This window comes from Choloepus didactylus, chromosome 8 (assembly GCF_015220235.1).
Source record: "Choloepus didactylus isolate mChoDid1 chromosome 8, mChoDid1.pri, whole genome shotgun sequence".
Lineage (NCBI taxonomy): Eukaryota > Metazoa > Chordata > Mammalia > Pilosa > Megalonychidae > Choloepus > Choloepus didactylus.
The window spans coordinates 80131691-80151177 of NC_051314.1; positions in this window are offsets into that span (position 1 = coordinate 80131691).

Sequence of the window (19487 nt, forward strand, 5' to 3'; positions counted from 1 at the left end):
GCAACTGTGGCTTTATAATAAGCTTCAAAGTCAGGGAGTGTAAGTCCTCCCACTTCGTTTTTCTTTTTTAGAGTGTCTTTAGCAATTCGAGGCATCTTCCCTTTCCAAATAAATTTGATAACTAGCTTTTCCAAGTCTGCAAAGTAGGTTGTTGGAATTTTGATTGGGATTGCATTGAATCTGTAGATGAGTTTGGGTAGAATTGACATCTTAATGATATTTAGCCTTCCTATCCATGAACATGGAATATTTTTCCATCTTTTAAGGTCCCCTTCTATTTCTTTAGTAGAGTTATGTAGTTTTCTTTGTATAGGTCTTTTACATCTTTGGTTAAGTTTATTCCTAGGTACTTGATTTTTTTAGTTGCTATTGAAAATGGTATCTTTTTCTTGAGTGTCTCTTCAGTTTGTTCATTTCTAGCATATAGAAACATTACTGACTTATGTGCATTAATCTTGTATCCCGCTACTTTGCTAAATTTGTTTATTAGCTCTAGTAGCTCTATCGTCGATTTCTCAGGGTTTTCTAGATATAAGATCATATCATCTGCAAACAATGACAGTTTTACTTCTTCTTTTCCAGTTTGGATGCCTTTTATTTTTTTGTCTTGCCGGATTGCCCTGGCTAGCACTTCCAGCACAATGTTGAATAACAGTGGTGACAGCGGGCATCCTTGTCTTGTTCCTGATCTTAGAGGGAAGGCTTTCAGTCTCTCACCATTGAGTACTATGCTGGCTGTGGGTTTTTCATATATGCTCTTTATCATGTTGAGGAAGTTTCCTTCAATTCCTACCTTTTGAAGTGTTTTTATCAAAAAGGGATGTTGGATTTTGTCAAATGCTTTTTCAGCATCTATTGAGATGATCAATTGATTTTTCCCTTTTGACTTGTTAATGTGTTGTAATACATTGATTGATTTTCTTATGTTGAACCATCCTTGCATGCCTGGAATAAACCCCACTTGGTCATGGTGTATGATTTTTTTAATGTGTCTTTGGATTCGATTTGCAAGTATTTTGTTGAGGATTTTTGCATCTATATTCATTAGGGAGATTGGCCGGTAGTTTTCCTTTTTTGTAGCATCTTTGCCTGGTTTTGGTATTAGATTGATGTTAGCTTCATAAAATGAGTTAGGTAGTGTTCCATTTTCTTCAATGTTTTGAAAGAGTTTGAGTAAGATTGGTGTCAGTTCTTTCTGGAAAGTTTGGTAGAATTCCCCTGTGAAGCCATCTGGCCCTGGGCATTTATTTGTGGGAAGATTTTTGATGACTGATTGGATCTCTTTGCTTGTGATGGGTTGGTTGAGGTCTTCTATTTCTTCTCTGGTCAGTCTAGGTTGTTCATATGTTTCCAGGAAATTGTCCATTTCCTCTACATTATCCAGTTTGTTGCCATACAGTTGTTCATAGTATCCTCTTATAACTTTTTTAATTTCTTCAGGATCTGCAGTTATGTCACCTTTTTCATTCATTATTTTGTTTATATGGGTCTTCTCTCTTTTTGATTTTGTCAGTCTAGCTAGGGGCTTGTCAATCTTGTTGATCTTCTCAAAGAACCAACTTTTGGTGATATTTATCCTCTCTATTGTTTTTTTGTTCTCTATGTCATTTATTTCTGCTTTAATCCTTGTTATTTCTTTTCTTCTACTTGGTTTAGGATTGGTTAGCTGTTCATTTTCTAGCTTCTTCAGTTGATCCATTAGTTCTTTGATTTTGGCTCTTTCTTCCTTTTTAATATATGCGTTTAGTGCTATAAATTACTCCCTTAGCACTGCTTTTGCTGCATCCCATAGGTTTTGGTATGTTGTGTTCTCATTTTCATTCGTCTCTATATAATTAGCAATTTCTCTTGCTATTTCTTCATTAACCCACTGATTGTTTAGGAGTGTGTTCTTTAACCTCCAGGTATTTGTGAATTTCTAAGTCTCTGATGGTTATTGACTTCTAATTGTATTCCATTGTGGTCAGAGAATGTGCTTTGAATAATTTCAATCTTTTTAAATTTATTGAGGCTTGTTTTATGTCCCAGCATATGATCTATTCTGGAGAAAGTTCCATGAGCACTAGAAAAGTATGTGTATCCTGGTGATTTGGGATGTAATGTCCTGTATATGTCTGTTAAATCTAATTCATTTATCAGATTGTTTAGGTTTTCAATTTCCTTATTGGTCTTCTGTCTGGTTGATCTATCTATAGGAGAGAATGATGTATTGAAGTCTCCCACAATTATTGTGGAAACATCAATTGCTTCCTTTAGTTTTGCTAGTGTTTCTCTCATGTATTTTGTGGCACCTTGATTGGGTGCATAGACATTTACGATTGTTATTTCTTCTTGCTGAATTGCCCCTTTTATTAGTATGTAGTGGCCGTCTTTGTCTCTCAAAACATCCCTGCATTTAAAGTCTATTTTATCTGAGATTAATATTGCTACACCTGCTTTCTTTTGGCTGTAGCTTGCATGAAATATTTTTTCCATCCTTTCACTTTCAGTTTCTTTGTGTCCCTGTGTCTAAGATGAGTCTCTTGTATGCAACATATTGATGGTTCATTTTTTTTGATCCATTCTGCGAATCTATATCTTTTAATTGGGGAGTTTAATCCATTTACATTCAACGTTATAACCATGAATGCATTTCTTGAATCAGCCATCTTATACTTTGGTTTATGTTTGTCATATTTTTCCCCCTCTCTATTAATATCCTTTATTGTACCCATACTGAATCTCTTTAGTACTGAACCTTTCTCCAAGTCTCTCTGTCCTTTCTTTGTTTCTCTGTCTGTAGGGCTCCCTTCAGTATCTCCAGTAGGGCATGTCTCTTGTTAGCAAATTCTCTCAGCATTTGTTTGTCTGTGAAAAATTTAAGCTCTCCCTCAAATTTGAAGGAGAGCTTTGCTGGATAAAGTATTCTTGGCTGGAAAATTTTCTCACTCAGAATTTTAAATATATCGTGCCACTGCCTTCTCGCCTCCATGGTGGCTGATGAGTAGTCACTACTTAGTCTTATGCTGTTTCCTTTGTATGTGGTGAATTGCTTTTCTCTTGCTGCTTTCAGAACTTGCTCCTTCTCTTCTGTGTTTGACAGTGTGATCAGAATATGTCTCGGAGTGGGTTTATTTGGATTTATTCTATTTGGAGTTCGCTGAGCATTTATGATTTGTGTATTTACGTTGTTTAGAAGATTTGGGAAGTTTTCCCCAACAATTTCTTTGAATACTCTTCCTAGACCTTTACCCTTTTCTTCCCCTTCTGGAACACCAATGAGTTTTATATTCGGACATTTCATATTATCTATCATATCCCTGAGGTCCATTTCGATTTTTTCAATTTTTTTCCCCATTCTTTCTTTTATGCTTTCATTTTCCATTCTGTCATCTTCCAGGTCACTGATTTGTTGTTCAACTTCCTCTAGTCTTGTACTATGAGTGTCCAGAATCTTTTTAATTTGGTCAACAGTTCCTTTAATTTCCATAAGATCATCCATTTTTTTATTTAGTCTTGCAATGTCTTCTTTATGCTCTTCTAGGGTCTTCTTGATATCCTTTGTATCCCGTACTATGGTCTCATTGTTCATCTTTAGTTCTTTGAGTAGCTGCTCTAGGTGCTGTGTCTCTTCTGGTCTTTTGATTTGGGTGCTTGGCCTTGGGTTATCCATATCATCTGGTTTTTCCATATGCTTTATAATTTTCTGTTGTTTTTGGCCTCTTGGCATTTGCTGAACTTGATAGGGTTCTTTTAGAATTTGTAGACCAATTGAAGTCCTTATCTCTAATTTATCAGATCTACAGCTTCGTGGAGTACACTTTCTCTAACTAACCAGCAGGTGGTGTCCACAGGCCACCTGTTCTCCACAAGCCAGTTCTCCCCTGCTTAGCCTTTTTGGTGAGTGGGGGAGTGAGTCTTGTGGGGTCCAATTGGTGTACCAAGCTTGCGTGTGTAGTTGGTGTTGCCTGCCCTGTATATGGGGCGTGTTTCTGGGCAGTCAGGGAGTGGGGGTGGCTCTAACAATCAAATCTCCCTGGTGATCCTAGAGTTTTAAAGCTGCTGCAATAATCTAATCCTTCAGTTCAGTCCTGCCACAGTTTGTCTCTGCCACTGACCCACAAGTCCTTGATATTGGCGTATGGCTCCTGAGACTTGCAAGTGGGCCCCTCTTCCAGGCTGTGCACCCCGGGTCCTCTGTTGAGGGATGATGTGCTATGTCACAGGTGAGTGCCGTCCCCCCAGGGCAGTTCTGGGCTGCTGGGCTGTGTAGGGAGGCTCCCAGTCTGCTGAAATGATGGCTGAATGGGTCTTTGTTAATTCACACTGCTCCACCTTCCCAACTCTGGGACAATCAGCTGAGGTTGCAGGGAAGGCTAATGTCCACACCCAGTTTTGTGGTGTGTGCCTATTATTTGAAGCGCTTCCATCACACTGGGTTGTCTGGGGCAGCTCTGGGCTATGGGGCTGGCGACGGGCAGGAGTGTTTCCTGTCCACCAGGATGATGGCTATGAGCAGACACCCCCCTTTTCTTGGGAAGTTGTGGTGTTTAGTGAATTTTCTCAGCCACTGGATTATTGCCTTTTGTCTCAGAGCTCTCTTAGTTCTGCTCTTGTCTTGACCTGCCCAAATTGCAAGTCTTTGAAGCTTTCTGTATTGGGCTTCTTAGAGTAATTGTTTTAGAAAAAGAAATAAGGATTAAAAAAAAGGGCCCTCCTCAGAGATCTAATGGGTTATTGAAATGCTAAGAGACAAAGCAATTAGGGCCATTAAGGAAAGGTCCACAGGGCAGAGAGATCAGCTTTTCTTCGGGATTTGCATATGAGCCTCAGGGCCTGAGCTCTGCCCTTCCCCTTTCTATGTTCACCAGAACTCCAAAAATCCCCCGCTTTTATTTTGGAGTTTTTCGTGTTGTTTTTTTCTATGCCTGTCTCCTCTCTGCTGGGTTGGCTGCTCTCAGATTCTCTGGTGTCTGGTCTCAGTCTATCTATGGTTGGAGTTTGGATCAGTGGAATGAGTTTCCGATAAGGGCTGCCACTGCAGTTCTCCCTTCTCCTTCCCAGAGCTGACAGCCCCTCCTCCCACGGGACTGAGCCTGGCAGGGAGGGGCGCGGGTCCCCTGGCCACAAGAACTTACAGATTTCACTGATCTCAGCAGTTCCACGTTTTCATGAGTGTTGTATGAAGTATGCCCAAAGTCAGATTGCTCTGTGGTGTCCAGTCCATGCAGTTCCTGGCTTTCTACCTACTTTCCTGGAGGAGTAACTAAAACATACAGCTCACCAGTCCGCCATCTTGCCCCGCTGACATTCTCATTTAAATTTACCAATTGCTGAGTAAATGCTTTATAAAAAGGGAAATAACTATAAAACTATAATTGCACCCTACCAGTTAGTTAAAGAAACACAGATGCAGTTCATTTTACTACGTAGGGTTAGGATGATTATTGACTTGTACATGAAAAGCTCCCTGGGAGCGCCATCTGGTGGACAGAACTTACAGCAATTCCATCTGAAAGTATGTCATGTCCTGACATTTTTACACTTTTAAATGTATCTCACACTTTGTGAGATTTTAGTCCTTAACATAATGCCTTGTACAATTTCATTAAAAGTATTACATTTATAAAAGTATATTTAAAATTTGCTGAAAGAAATAAGATCATTCCCTCCTTTGCTCCTTCACTCTACTTTATGCATACACTAAACAAGGATAATGTCACATATGACTCATTTTTCACCAACCAACTCTACTTAATTTTTCTCCATAGTATTTTTAATTCCTTTGCTTATCTCTCCCAAACAACTTATAAGCTGCTTGAGAATAGAGACAGCTCTGTTTTGGCCAACAATTTCTATAATATTTAATCCTAGAGGTCTGTGGACAGTGTCTCCATCCTTAAAAGGGGACTACACCGCACTAGATACGTATCTTTAAATATATGAATGAATGAGTATTTCTGTCAAATTTTAGATATTATTACATTTGAAAGACCTGGAGAAAGTAGTGGCACATGTTCATAGGGGTGATCATGATTGCTGTGCTAGGCAATGACAGATAAATTTGACTGAAGTCATGAGTAGAGGTGAATATGAAGTATGAATATGTGAGGACTGAGGTTATTGTCAATGCTCAGGTAAAGGACTTATACAAGAGATTTGATTTATTTTCAAGGACCCAGAAACAATGGATGAAAGTCACAGAGAAACACTTTTCTGCTCAACATTAGAAGACCTCTGTAACTGGTTTTGAAATAGGGAGCATATAGAAGGGATTCACCTTGAATGACTGATTAGATTAAATAATTTTAAGGCATTTCTGTCACAAAAGAAAACACACCTTTTATATGCAAGTGTGAAATACTGTAATAGAGTACCTAAATTTGTCTGTTTTCTTCCTCCTCCCTGGCCCACACCATCTATCTTTATTTTAATATGCCTTCCAGTCTTTTGGGAATTATTTATATGCAAGAATGCTAAAGGATGGATGACTACCATTAAACATTTCTTAAAGAATATTTAATTTCTGTTCCTTAGTCATCTGATAACCTATCATCAAAACTGAAATTTTCTTATTTAACTAAAAGTGACAAGAATATCTATCCACTTTAAGGAATAGCTTTAAAATTTCAAGCACTAATTCTCTCATTTAAAATATAAACTCACCCATCTCTATGTGATATGAAATTTTGGGAAATATAAAAGAAAGGATTTGAACAATAGCTTGCTTATTTAGTGCCAGGAATTAGCCTCAATAGAAGGTATAAAATGCTTTATTTTTTATCTGCACCTAACATAGTAAGTTGTTTACCTTTTCAATTATTCTGAAGGTATCAGTAGAAGGCCCTATTTTATTGTTCTAGGCAGATTGCAGAGATTCAGCATTCTCACCATTTCTCTCTCTTCATTCATATTTACCAAGATTAGTCCTCACAACCAGGGAACTCCTCCCCATAATTATTTTCCCAGAATTATACCCAATTCTCAGAGTGTGACAAGAGTTAACATTTTTTGTGGAGGTAACTGAGTATAATAATGTCTTTAAAAAGACTTGGATAAGGATTTTTTTGGGGGGAGGAGGTAGCCATTCTTCAAATCCTTTGTATACTCACTTGCTGTGACAAGTCATTTGTACTGTTATTTTGGTATTTAAATGATATCAAGCCATAGGAGCATTAATAGTGGAGTTAATTCATTATTCTGTTGTGTGGCTGCTCTAGTTAAAGCACTATCTGAGAACAAAGCATCACCCCACACAGCTTTTTAATAAATTTCATAACAGAACTACTCAATCTAAACAACCAAAAATAGCTCTGAGGCAACTTACATCTGTAGTATTTATACAGGTGAAAAGACCTGAAAATAATGCAAGTAACAAAAGTATATTAATTGAGTGACATAAAGAGTGAAACATGTTTATCTGACTGACTAATGGAAATATCTTCTTTGAACTCCCCCCAATAATTTTTTGGTAGAGTCTCAGGAGAGACAGTTTATCTTGTATCTTGCCATCCACACTGATTACTTTACGGAAAAATATGTATTAAAAATTTCATGGAATTGGGTAAATTATCATTTGTACATGTAGGTACTAAAGCAAGAGAAATTGTTGTCCAAGGGCAAGGGAAACAAATTTAGGAAAAGAGCTTCTAATTTGTTCCCATTCATTCTCGCTTAAGTTTATTAAACCTAATTAATAATATTAAGACCACCATTCCACTGAAGGAATAATAAAAGGAAATATATTATAAGCTCATGTCTAGAGATAAAGGAATGCAAAATAAGTTTAAACTGGAAGACATAAATACTACTTTTTTTTTTAAGCTAGATATGTGGTCAAGGACAAAGGTAATTCTCACGGGAAGGAGTCAGAAGATTGTGTTTGCAGATATATTAAAGTTTCTTTTAACATGTGGACTTTTGGGGAATTCATCTAATACGGTTGGCATCCACACAATAGAGCCTTGCAAGGGTGTGCGTATGTGTGTCTAAGAGAAGAATGGAAACTTACAGGAGACACTTAACTCTGACTTTATATTTTTAAACCTTTAATGTACAACTTAAAAACTATTTCAAGCTCAAGTTGCACTTTAATCACCTATCCAGGGATTTCTTAAGATTCTTTCTAATTTTGCTCCTTGCTTAAATTCACTTTTTAAATTGGGCCCAATGAGACTGATTAAAATGGTGAGTTATTTTACATGTGCTTAATTTAAGGTAATTCATAGCAGGAAACAAAAGTTTCATTCCACCAGTGGGAATCATTTGGTTGCCCTGATGCAACCTATGGCTAATTATGGCAAAACCAGATCAATTTGTTCGGGAACTTTGAAAAATTACTATCTAATTGTACTCTTAGACCAGTAGAGACCATCTTCTCATTAACCTTCTCAGAGGCGTGATTCTATATCTCTTAGGTTTCTCTCTAACTAGCACACTTAATGTGAAATAGGGTATTATTTTAGGCATCCAGTGGGAGTCACGCTATTTGGAACCCATCAGAGTAGATTTGGCTCCACACTTGCCAATCTGAGAATGACTTCATCTTTAATTTAAAGTATTTGTGTAAATATCTCCAAGGACAAAGATGATTATCAGTAAGTATATAGAAGTGTTATGTGAATCTCTGATTGGTCTCCAGCGTTTGCTGCATTAAAAATGTAAATTTCTTTGGTCTGTACTCTCCAGAAGGCATCCTAAACCCTTTAGGTGATAATGGGTGTCTTAGAGAGATTGTTTCTTCCATAATTAAGATGACATCCACCTACCAAAATAAATAAATAAATAAATAAATAAGTGGAAAATTTCTTCATCAATTAAACAAACTCTTAGGATGGGGTAAAAACTAGTTGTGAAAAAGACATGGAATTTGGAAAAAGGAAAGTTTGATTCTAGTAATGAATTGGTAGCCTGAAGCAGTATAAACACAAATACATGGGAATATCATCTTACATCTTTAGGACTTCTCATTTTTAAATTCTTAATTAAAATTCCAGCCTGTTTCAAAGACTTTTTTGCAGAATAAATTGAAGAAAACATGCAAACTAATAGATAGTTTTTACTCCTCCAGTCACCAAATTGAACCATATTCAACTCAAATGGCCATGTGCATATCATATATTGGGGAAAACAAAACAAACATCTAAAAAAACATATGAATACCTTTAAATTACTCATCTAATCTCACAATCCCTCCTATAAAACAAACTATCATCATTAAATGAATCTTCAAAAATTGTCATATTTTTCTTCTGTCCCTGTTTGCAGGTCTAAATCACAATAAGGGAATAGCAATGAAACTTTATAATCTGAACAACACAACAAAATATATAAAACTATTTTTAGTTTATAAAGAGAAATTGACCAAATCAAAACCATAATGGGGAATATCCACACACCATTTTCACTGGCAACAGAACAAGTAAAAAAAGGACTAAGGAAATACAGTAATTGAGAAATGTTAGAAAGTTCTTTCATTAGCTATATATTAAACAATTAACCATACAAACATATAAAATACAATTCTCCCCAAAAGTCCATAGAAAGTATTAATTTGATTGCACATATGTTGAAAAAATAAACTTAGTGAGATAAAAGTAAAGGTAAAGATTTTATTTTCTGTAAATACTGTAATAAAACAGGAAAATAATGATAGAGGAAGAAAAAAGAGAAAAGGCAACTAAAAAAATCTGCAAAAAAAGAAAAAAAAAAAAACCCTTTACAATAACTCTTTAAGGCAATAGCAAATAAATAAATGGAATTTTAGATAGTTAGAAAATAATTTTATATAATAGCATATTAAAATCCTAAAATGGGTATTTTAGAAACATTGGAAAAACTCAGAATTTTAGATACTCTTATTTTACAAAAATAAAATTGAATAAAGAAGATAAATGTTGAATTCAAGAAATGGAAAATAATAAAAAGAATAGAGAATTGCTATGTTTGCCACTGGTGGAATATTTATTTCTCATAAGTATCTATATTCCAAAATTGCTCTGAGTCCAACTGTTTCAAAATAGTAAATCAGAAAGTACAGTACAACAACAAAATCACAGAGGATGAAATATTTTTTCAATGTTTTTTCTTAATAACAGTAATGTCATAGCCATAAGGATATAATATATCATATAACATTGTGTATTTATATATTAGGCATTATATGATATGATATAATGATATCATAGATTTATAGGATATAAATTGAGTCTTGTAATTATAGGATGTAAATCAAATCTTGTATCTTTTTCCTCATCAAACTTTTCTATTTGAGTATGCATGTGTGTATGTTTGTGTGAATGGGTTTATATCAGTATAGACTCATCACTTGTGCTAGAAAGTAAGCGAGTACTCAAAGATCAATAGGAACATTTCAGAATGACCCAGGAGCCAGCTAAAGAGAGCTCCTAATGGCCAAACATAGGGACATTTGTACATCAAAAATGATAGTAACAGAGTATAACACATTGAATAATACAGGATGCCAGTGTACGCTTTTCTGTTAACATGTTGAATAATACAGGATGCTAGTCTATGTTTTTCTATTACATAAATTGCATCTGTATTTATTACAAAATAAAAAATGCTTAACTTTACAGAGTAGAGCCTAGTCAGAAATACCTGCATGAAGTGATCAAATGAACACCAGCAAGAACAGTATTGGGCCCATGTGCCACCTGTTCGATACAAGGAGAAGAAGGCATTTTAAATATAAATGCACTTACTAACAGAACGCTTGTGGTACTCCTGTAAAGATGAAAGAACAGATCATAATCAAGAGGAAACTTCAGGCAAACCCAAATTGAGGAATATTCTATAAAATGCCTGACCAGTGATTTCCAAATGATCAATGTAATGGAAGTTAAAAAGACTGAGAACCTATTCCAGATTGAAAGAGACTGAAGAGACAGACAACTGAATGCAACATCTGATTCTAATATGGGCCTTTTTGCTATAAAGGAAATTATTGTGGAAATTGGGACAACATGAATAGGGTCTGAGGTTGAGAGTTGTAACGTAATAACATTGATTTCCTGATTTTGATGGTGGTATTTATAATTATGTAGGAGAATGTCCTTTCTGTAAAATAAACATGAAAGTATTTGGAAATGGGTTGCCAAGTTTACAACTTACTCTTAAACAGGGTGGGGGAAAATTTTTTGCACTATTCCTGCGAAAAAGAAATTTATCTATAATATACTTTATTTTGCTACATCTATTCTAGATATCATTTCATATCTGTCTGTGGAAGTCTTCTTTTGTTCTTCATGGTTTCATAATGTATGGTTTGGTTATTTTCAAATTTTAAATAAACTAAACCATTTCTGTTTTGTGGTGGGATTCAATATTCAGTTATAAAATTCACCCATGATATTATTGTAGTTATTTTTCATTTATTCTCATTGGTGATACATTTCACTGTATTTTAAATTTATTTATCCATTCTACTCTGTTGGACATTGGATTTGTTTCTAATGCATGGCATTTGCAAATGGTTTTGCTATTAATATTTTGTACATATATTTTGAGTATTTGTACACATCTCTGTTGGATTAACAACTAGGAGTGAAATGCATGATCATAGGGTGCATGTATGTTTATCTTAACTGGTATTATCAAACAATTAAAAAAATAAGTTTAACAATTTACTTTCCACTCAGAGAGTATGAAATATGAACATCAGAAAAAGAATATGAAAAGGCTAGAAACATATGTGAAGAAATAATGACAAAATTTTTCTTAAAAGAAAAAAAACATAGCAGTTTATAAATCCAAGAATCTAAATCAAGCCTGAAGGAGGATAAGCACAAATAGATCTATCATTAGACAAATCATAATCAAACTGCTGAAAATTAAATAGCAAGAAAAATGTTTGAAAGCAATTAGAAAACACCAAACCAACCAACCAACAAACAAAACCCTGATATATTACAAACAAGGAAACAAGGGAAAAATTAATAGCTGACATTTTTTTAGAGAATATAGAAGCCAGAAGACAGTGTAATGAATTGGAGGAGGCACGGGCTAAGTAAGAATTCCATATAAGCAAGCTACCCTTCAAAAATTAAGACAAAATAAAGACATTTTCCGGTAATAAACACTGGGAGAACCCATCACCAGCAGACCTTCACTAGAAGAATTACTAAAATAAGATTTTCCCTGTGAGGGGAAATGACAACAGATGACAACTCAATAGGGAGGAATGAATAACAACAGAAGTGGTGAATGTGTGAGTAAATATACACAATAACATTTATTTCTTTGCTTCTCTCAATTTATTCTAAAGACATCACATTTAAAGCAAAAATTATAACACTGTATTAGAGTATAGATGCATTATATATGGCAACAATAGCACTGAAAAAGGAAAAAAAAAATAGAAATACACTTTTGCAAGCTTCCTTTATTTTAACTGAAGTAATTAAATGTTGATTCTAAGTAGATTGGTATAAGTATAATGAATATGTTGAACTCCCTAAAACAATAACTTAAAAGCAATGCAAGGAGAAATAGATTGAAAGTCAATACAGGGATTAAAATAAAATATTGAGACAAATAAAACCAGATTAAATGTAAATAGACTGAACATTGCATTCAAAAGGCAGAGATGTCTGTGCTAGATAAAAAAGGCAGTTAACAGCTCCATGTTATCTACAGAGGTGCATTATAACAAACAAATATACAAAAGGAAAAGATTGGAAAAAAGATATACATACAAAATGTAAGGATAAGGAAATTGAATTAGTAATATATTAATATTAGACAAAACAGACTACAAAATAAGATGTTTTACAAGAGATAAACAGGGAAACTTAAAAATAAGTGAGTCAATAGAGAAGTAAAATTCAACAATTTTAAATATGAATGCACTTACTAACAGAACATCAATATACAAAGCAACAAGTGACGAAAGCAAAATCACAATCATAGAAGGGGAATTTAATGTCTCTCTTTCAGTACAAGGTAAAACAAGTAGACAAAAATCAGCAATGACATAGAAGATATGAACGAGATTACCAACTACCTTAGTCTAGTTCACATGCACCGAGGCCACACCTACAACAAATAAAAGAACACACATGCTTTTGAAGTGCATGTAGAATGTTAACTGAAATAGACAATATCCTGGATGGTATGAAATTTCTCAATATATTTAAAAAGAATTGAATCTTCCAGAGTATGCATCATTACCGAAATATTTAATTAAATAATCACAAAAGTAAGGTATGTGGGAAATCCCCATATATTAATTTCTACAAAGCCATGGGTCAAAGCATGAATGAAAAAAATTAAGAAAATATTTTAAGCTGAATGATAATGAAAAAAACATGGAAATATTAGATGAAGAAAAAGCAAGGCTTAAAGGTTAATTGACAACAGTGAATGTTTAGGTAATGTAGTAAGAAAATCTGAAATTAATTATTTAAGCATCCTCCTTAAGAAACTAGAAAAATAAGGGAAAACAAAATGTAAAATAAGTGGAAGGAAGAAAATAATAAAGATAAGAATAGAAAGCACTGTAATAGAAAACAGAAAAACAGAGAAAATCACTATATACAAAAACAGTTTTATGAAATATCTATAAAAATCTAGTTAATCAAAAAAGACAGGACAGAGTGGAAGCTAGTTTGTCCCCCTGGAACAATGAATAAACAACCAAGAACAACAATAAATAATCTGGAATAACTGCAGGGGGACAAATGTGACTGTCCACCATCTTACACCAACCTGAATTGGGAGGAATGCCCAAGATCACAGCATAAAAGATGTAAGTAAAAACTGCAGACCCAAGCTGGGAACCCCCTCTCTCTAGAAAGCAGCACTCTCCCAGCAAGTGAATATAGCTCAGCTGAGCTCCAAATGGGTTTTTAATTAACAATGTGGACTGCTCACTACAAGCTATGAATCCCCAACAAGCAGACTGAGGCTTTTGGTGATGCCTGACCTTGGAGAGAAGGAGGGTGGCTGCAGACTGGCCCTGAAGGGGGTATTTCTGACCCTTTTTTGGATCAATGCAGAAAGCCTGAACCATTTTCATTTCCCAGTTCTCTGACCCAGACAAGGATGGAGATAGCACAGGCAGAGTCTATTCAAATGATAATGACATCTTCCTAGGGGGGTTATATTCCCTAAGAGGAAAGGTGTGGGACCCAGTTCTACTACCTGCCTACCATTCAGAACCAGACCCCAGAGCCTGGGAAAAAAACAGCCATGGGCCACACCTCCTTACATCAGTCTGTACCTACAGGCTGACAGATGCCACTGGCTCAGCAGAAAAACACAGTGACTTGAAGCCTCACAGGGTAGACTGATCTTCTAAGACACACTCTCAGGGAGATGTAATGCTATTGCCTTCTTCTAAGACCTGAGCCCATTCTGATCTGGGAAAACCTGATTGGGGTAACCAAGGAAGCCAGATGTTGAGACAACAGAAAACTACAACCTACACTACGAAAAATGAAGTTATAGCCCAGTCAAAGGAAAAAACGTACACTTCAACTGCGATACACAAATTGAAAGAACTAATACTAAATCAATTCAAAAAGTTTAGGAAAGATATGGCAAAAGAGATGAAGCGTAAAATGAAAACACTGGACATACATAAGGTAGAAATTGAAAGTTCAAAAACACAACTGGCATAATCTATGGAAATGAAAGGCACAACACAAGAGATGAAAGACACAATGAAAACATGCAACAGCAGATCTCAAGAGGCAGAAGAAAACACTCAGGAACTGGAGAACAAGGCATCTGAAAGCCTACACACAAAATTACAGATAGAGAAAAGAATGGAAAAATCTGAGCAACATCTCCAGGAACTTAAGGACAAAATGATTTGCAGGAATGTATGTGTCATTGTCCGAGAAGGAGAAGAGAAGGGAAAAGGGACAGAAGCAATAATAGAGGAAATAATCAATGAAAATTTCCCATCTCCTATGAAAGACATAAAATTACGGATCCAAGAAGCACAGCGTTCCTCAAACAGAATAGATCTGAATAGGCCTATGCCAAGACAGTTAATAAGATTATCAGACATCAAAGATAAATAGAGAATTCTGAAAGCAGAAAGAGAAAAGTGATCCATCACATAAAAAGGAAGCTTGATAAGACTATGCGCGGATTTGTCAATAGAAACCATAGAGGCAAGAAGGAAGTGGTGTGATATATTTAAGATACTGAAAGAGAAAAACCACCAAGAATCCTATATCTGGCAAAACTCTCCTTCAAATATGAAGGAGAGCTTAAAATATTCTCTGACAAACAGACAATGACAGAGTTTGTGAACAAGATACCTGCTGTACAGGAAACACTAAAGGAAGCCCTGCAGACAGAAAGGAAAAGACAGGAGTGAGAGGTTTGGAAAGCTATTTTGGTAGATAGTAGCACAACAATGTAAGTACTCTGAACAAAGATGACTGTAAGCATGGTTGAAAAAGGAAGGTTACAAACATGTGGGACACCAGAAGGAAAGAGGAAAGATAAAGACTGGGACTGTATAATTCAGTGAAACCTAGGGTGCTCAATGATTGTAATAAACAGTACAAATATGTTTTTATATGAGGTAGAACAAATGAATGTCAACATTGCAAGGTGCTAACAATAGGCTGGGATTGGGGGGAAAATACAGTCAATGCAAACTAGAGACTATAATTAACAGAAATATTGTATTATACTTCCTTAAATATAACAAAGGCTATATACCAAAGCTAAACACATATGGGGGTGTACAGGGGAAGGCTATGGGACTCCTGGCATTGGTGATATTGTCTGACTCTTTATTCTACTTTAGTTTAATGCTGTCTTTCCTTTTGTTGCTTTCTACCTGTCATGTTTTTTTTAATCTCTCTTTCTTTTTTCTTTTTCTTTTTTCCTCTACCTTCTTTGACTCTTCCTCCTTCTTTGTGGAAGAAATGGAGATGTCCTTATATAGATAGTGGTGATGGTGCTGAATACATAAATACATGACTATACAGGAAACCAATGATTGTTTACTTAGGATGGAATGTATGGTGTATGAACAAAACCATCTTTAAAAAAATGGGTTGATGAAGAAAGTTTGAGGGCACTATATTGAGTGAAATAAGTCATACACATAAGGACAAATATTGCAGGGTCTCATAGATATGAATGAATTATAATATGCAAACTCATAGACATGAAATATAATTTACCAGGATATAGAACAAGGCTAAAGAATGGGAAGCAGTGGCTCATTATGGGCAGAATGTTCAGCTAGGGTGAACTTAAACATTTGGAAATGGATAGAGGTGTTGGTAGCACATTGTGAGAATAACTAACAGTGCTGAATGGTGTGTGAAGGTGGTGGAAAGGGTAAGCTGAGAGTCACGTATGTCACCAGAAGGAAAGTTGGAGGTTAAAAGATGGGAATGTATAAAACTGTGAAACTTGTGGTGGACAATGTCCATGATTAAATATACAAATATGAGAAATATCTCTCATGAACTAGAACAAATGTATGACACTATAACTAGAAGTTAATGATAGAGGGACATTTGGAAAAAATATATATATACCTATTGCAAACTATATACTATAGTTAGTAGTATTTTAACATTCTTTCATCAACAGAAACAAATGTACTATACCAAAACCATGAATCAATAATGGAGAGGGGTGGTTAGGGGTATGGGAGGATTTGAGTTCCCTTTTTTTTGTCTTTATTTCTTTTCTGGAGTAATGAAAATGTTCTAGAGATTGAAAAAAAGTTAATTGTGGTGATCAATGTACTACTGTATGATGGTACCTTGAACAATTGATTGTACACTTTGGATCTTTGGATAATTGTATGGTTTGTGAACAATTGCAATAAAAAAATATTTTAAATGGGCCATGTGGTTGAAAGGGGAAATTTAGCATCATGTATGTCACCAGAAGGAAAGCTAGAGGTTGAATCATGGGAATGTATAACACGGTGAATCTTGTGGTGGATGATGACAGTGATTAACTGTACAAATATAAAAAAGTTCTTTCATGAACAATGTATGACACCATTATAAGAAGTTAATAATACAGGGATATATGGGAAAAAAGTACCTATTGCAAACTGTGGACTATAGTTAATAGTAATATCATAATATTTTTCCATTAACAGTAGCAAATGTACCACACTAATAATAAGAGTCAATAATAGGGGGGAATATGGTATATGGAATGTTTTGAGTTTTCTTTTTATGTTTATATATTTTCTAGAGTAATAAAAATGTTCTAAAATTAATTGTGATGAATGCACAACCACGTGATGATATTGTGAGCCATTGTTCGTTTACATTAGGTGGATTGTATAGTGTGTGACTATATCTCAATAAAATTGCATTAAAAAAAAGACAGGACATAAAAACACAAAATCAACCCAATGAAGAATGGGAGGACATCAGTACAAATCCATAGTTTATAAAAGGTTAACAGAGAATATTTTAAACAAATTGGTGCCAAAAAACTCAATGACATAAATGAAAAATATCCTTAAAAGACAATCCTTAATCAGTTTAATAAAAACTAAACATATAACTTGAATTCCCTTTCATTTATTAAAGATGTAGAATTTATAGTTAAAAGCCTTCCTATGAAATGAATCTAAGCTTAAATGGATTCAATGGTGAGTTATTTCAAACATTTAAAGAAGAAATAATGAAAAGTCTACAAAATTTCTTGCATAAAATTTATGAAGAAACACTTCCTGACACATTTTATGAGGCCAGCATTACCCTGAAAATGAAACCTATAAGATCATTGGAAAGAAAGGAAAAATGGAAGAAATGAAATCACAGGTCAACATTCCTTAAAAACCAAGAAAAAACAGTTCTTAAAAATAGTATAAATATTCTTTCTATGGGTCCCACAATACCCTAACAAAAAGGCCAGATAAAGACATCAGAAGAAAAGAAACTTAAGACCAATGTTCCTCATAATTTGGATGCAAAATGTCAACCCAGAATTCCATACCCAGTGAAAATATTCTTCAAATATAAAGAAGCAGGCTAATAGGACAAGCTAAAATAAGGTAATGCATTGCCTATTACAAAAAATTTTGAAGGAAATATTTCAGTCAGAGGGAATACTATGTAAGTCAGAAACTTGAATCTATAGAAAGAAATGGTGTTTGCTAAGCTGCTCAGAGCAGAGACCATGAAATGTGTTGGTTTTAACAGAGGGAATTTATTAGTTTATAGCTTACAGTTTTGAGGCCATGAAAGTGTCCAAATCAGGCATAACCATGGTGATACATTCTTCCTGAAGACCAACTGCTGACAATCCTGGACTCTTCTGTCAGAGGACAAGGCACATGGCAGCATCTACTAGTCTCTACCTTCTCCTCCAGGTTTTCTTGCTTTCAGTTTCTTGCTTCTGTGTCATTCTCTCTCTCTCTCTCTCTCTCTCTCTCTCTCTCTCTCTCTCTCTCTCTCTCTCTCTCTCTCTCTCTCTCTCTCTCTCTCTCCCTGTGTGCTGGTTTGAATGTATTATGTCCCCCAAATGCCATTATCTTTGTGGTCTTGTGGGGCAGACGTTTTGGTACTGGTTAGATTTGATTGGAATGTGCCCCACCGAGCTGTGGGTGATGATACTGATGAGATATTCCCATGGAGGCGTGGCCTCACCCATTCAGGGTGGGCTTTGATCAGTGGAGCCATACAAACGTGCTGACTCAAAGAGATGGAACTCAGTGCAGCTGTGAGTGATGTTTTGAAGTGGAGCAAGCTTGCTAGAGAGGAACATCCTGGGAGGAAGACATTTTGAAACCAGAACTTTGGAGCAGACACCAGCTACATGCCTTCCCAGCTAACAGAGGTTTTCCGGATGCCATTTGCCATCCTCCAGTGAAGGTACCTGATTACTGATGTGTTACCTTGGACACTTTATGGCCTTAAGACTGTAACTGTATAGCCAAATAAACCCCCTTTTTATAAAAGCCAGTCCATCTCTGGTGTTTTGCATTCTGCAGCATTAGCAAACTAGAACACCCTGTATTCATCCTGTTCATAAAAGACTCCAGTAAGAGGACTGAGACCCACCCTGGGCCATGCCTTAACTGAGCAACCTATTCAAAAGGTCCTGCTCACCATATAGGTTTACACCCATAGGAACTGATTAGCTTTAAGAACATGATTTTCTGGTGTATGTACAGTTTCAAACCACCACAAATGCAGAGTTTCAGAAGCTGAATAAATGAAAGTAAGATAAAATTTAATTGTCTCTATTTAAGTTGTTCTCAAAGATAACTTTAACTAAGGAAAAATATCAAAAGAAAAATATCTTATAAAAATTATATGCATGGCAAATATCAATGTCCACAAATATAATTTTATTTTAACTCAGTCATGCTCATTTGATTGTATTTGTCTATATCTGCTCTCTTGCTACAATGGAAGGGCTAAGTAGTTGCAAAGACCATATGTATTTATCTCATCACTTCACACTACTGATCATAGTGATGCAATTATACCTCATAACATTTCAAGTGACACCCATATCACTATATAGCAACATTT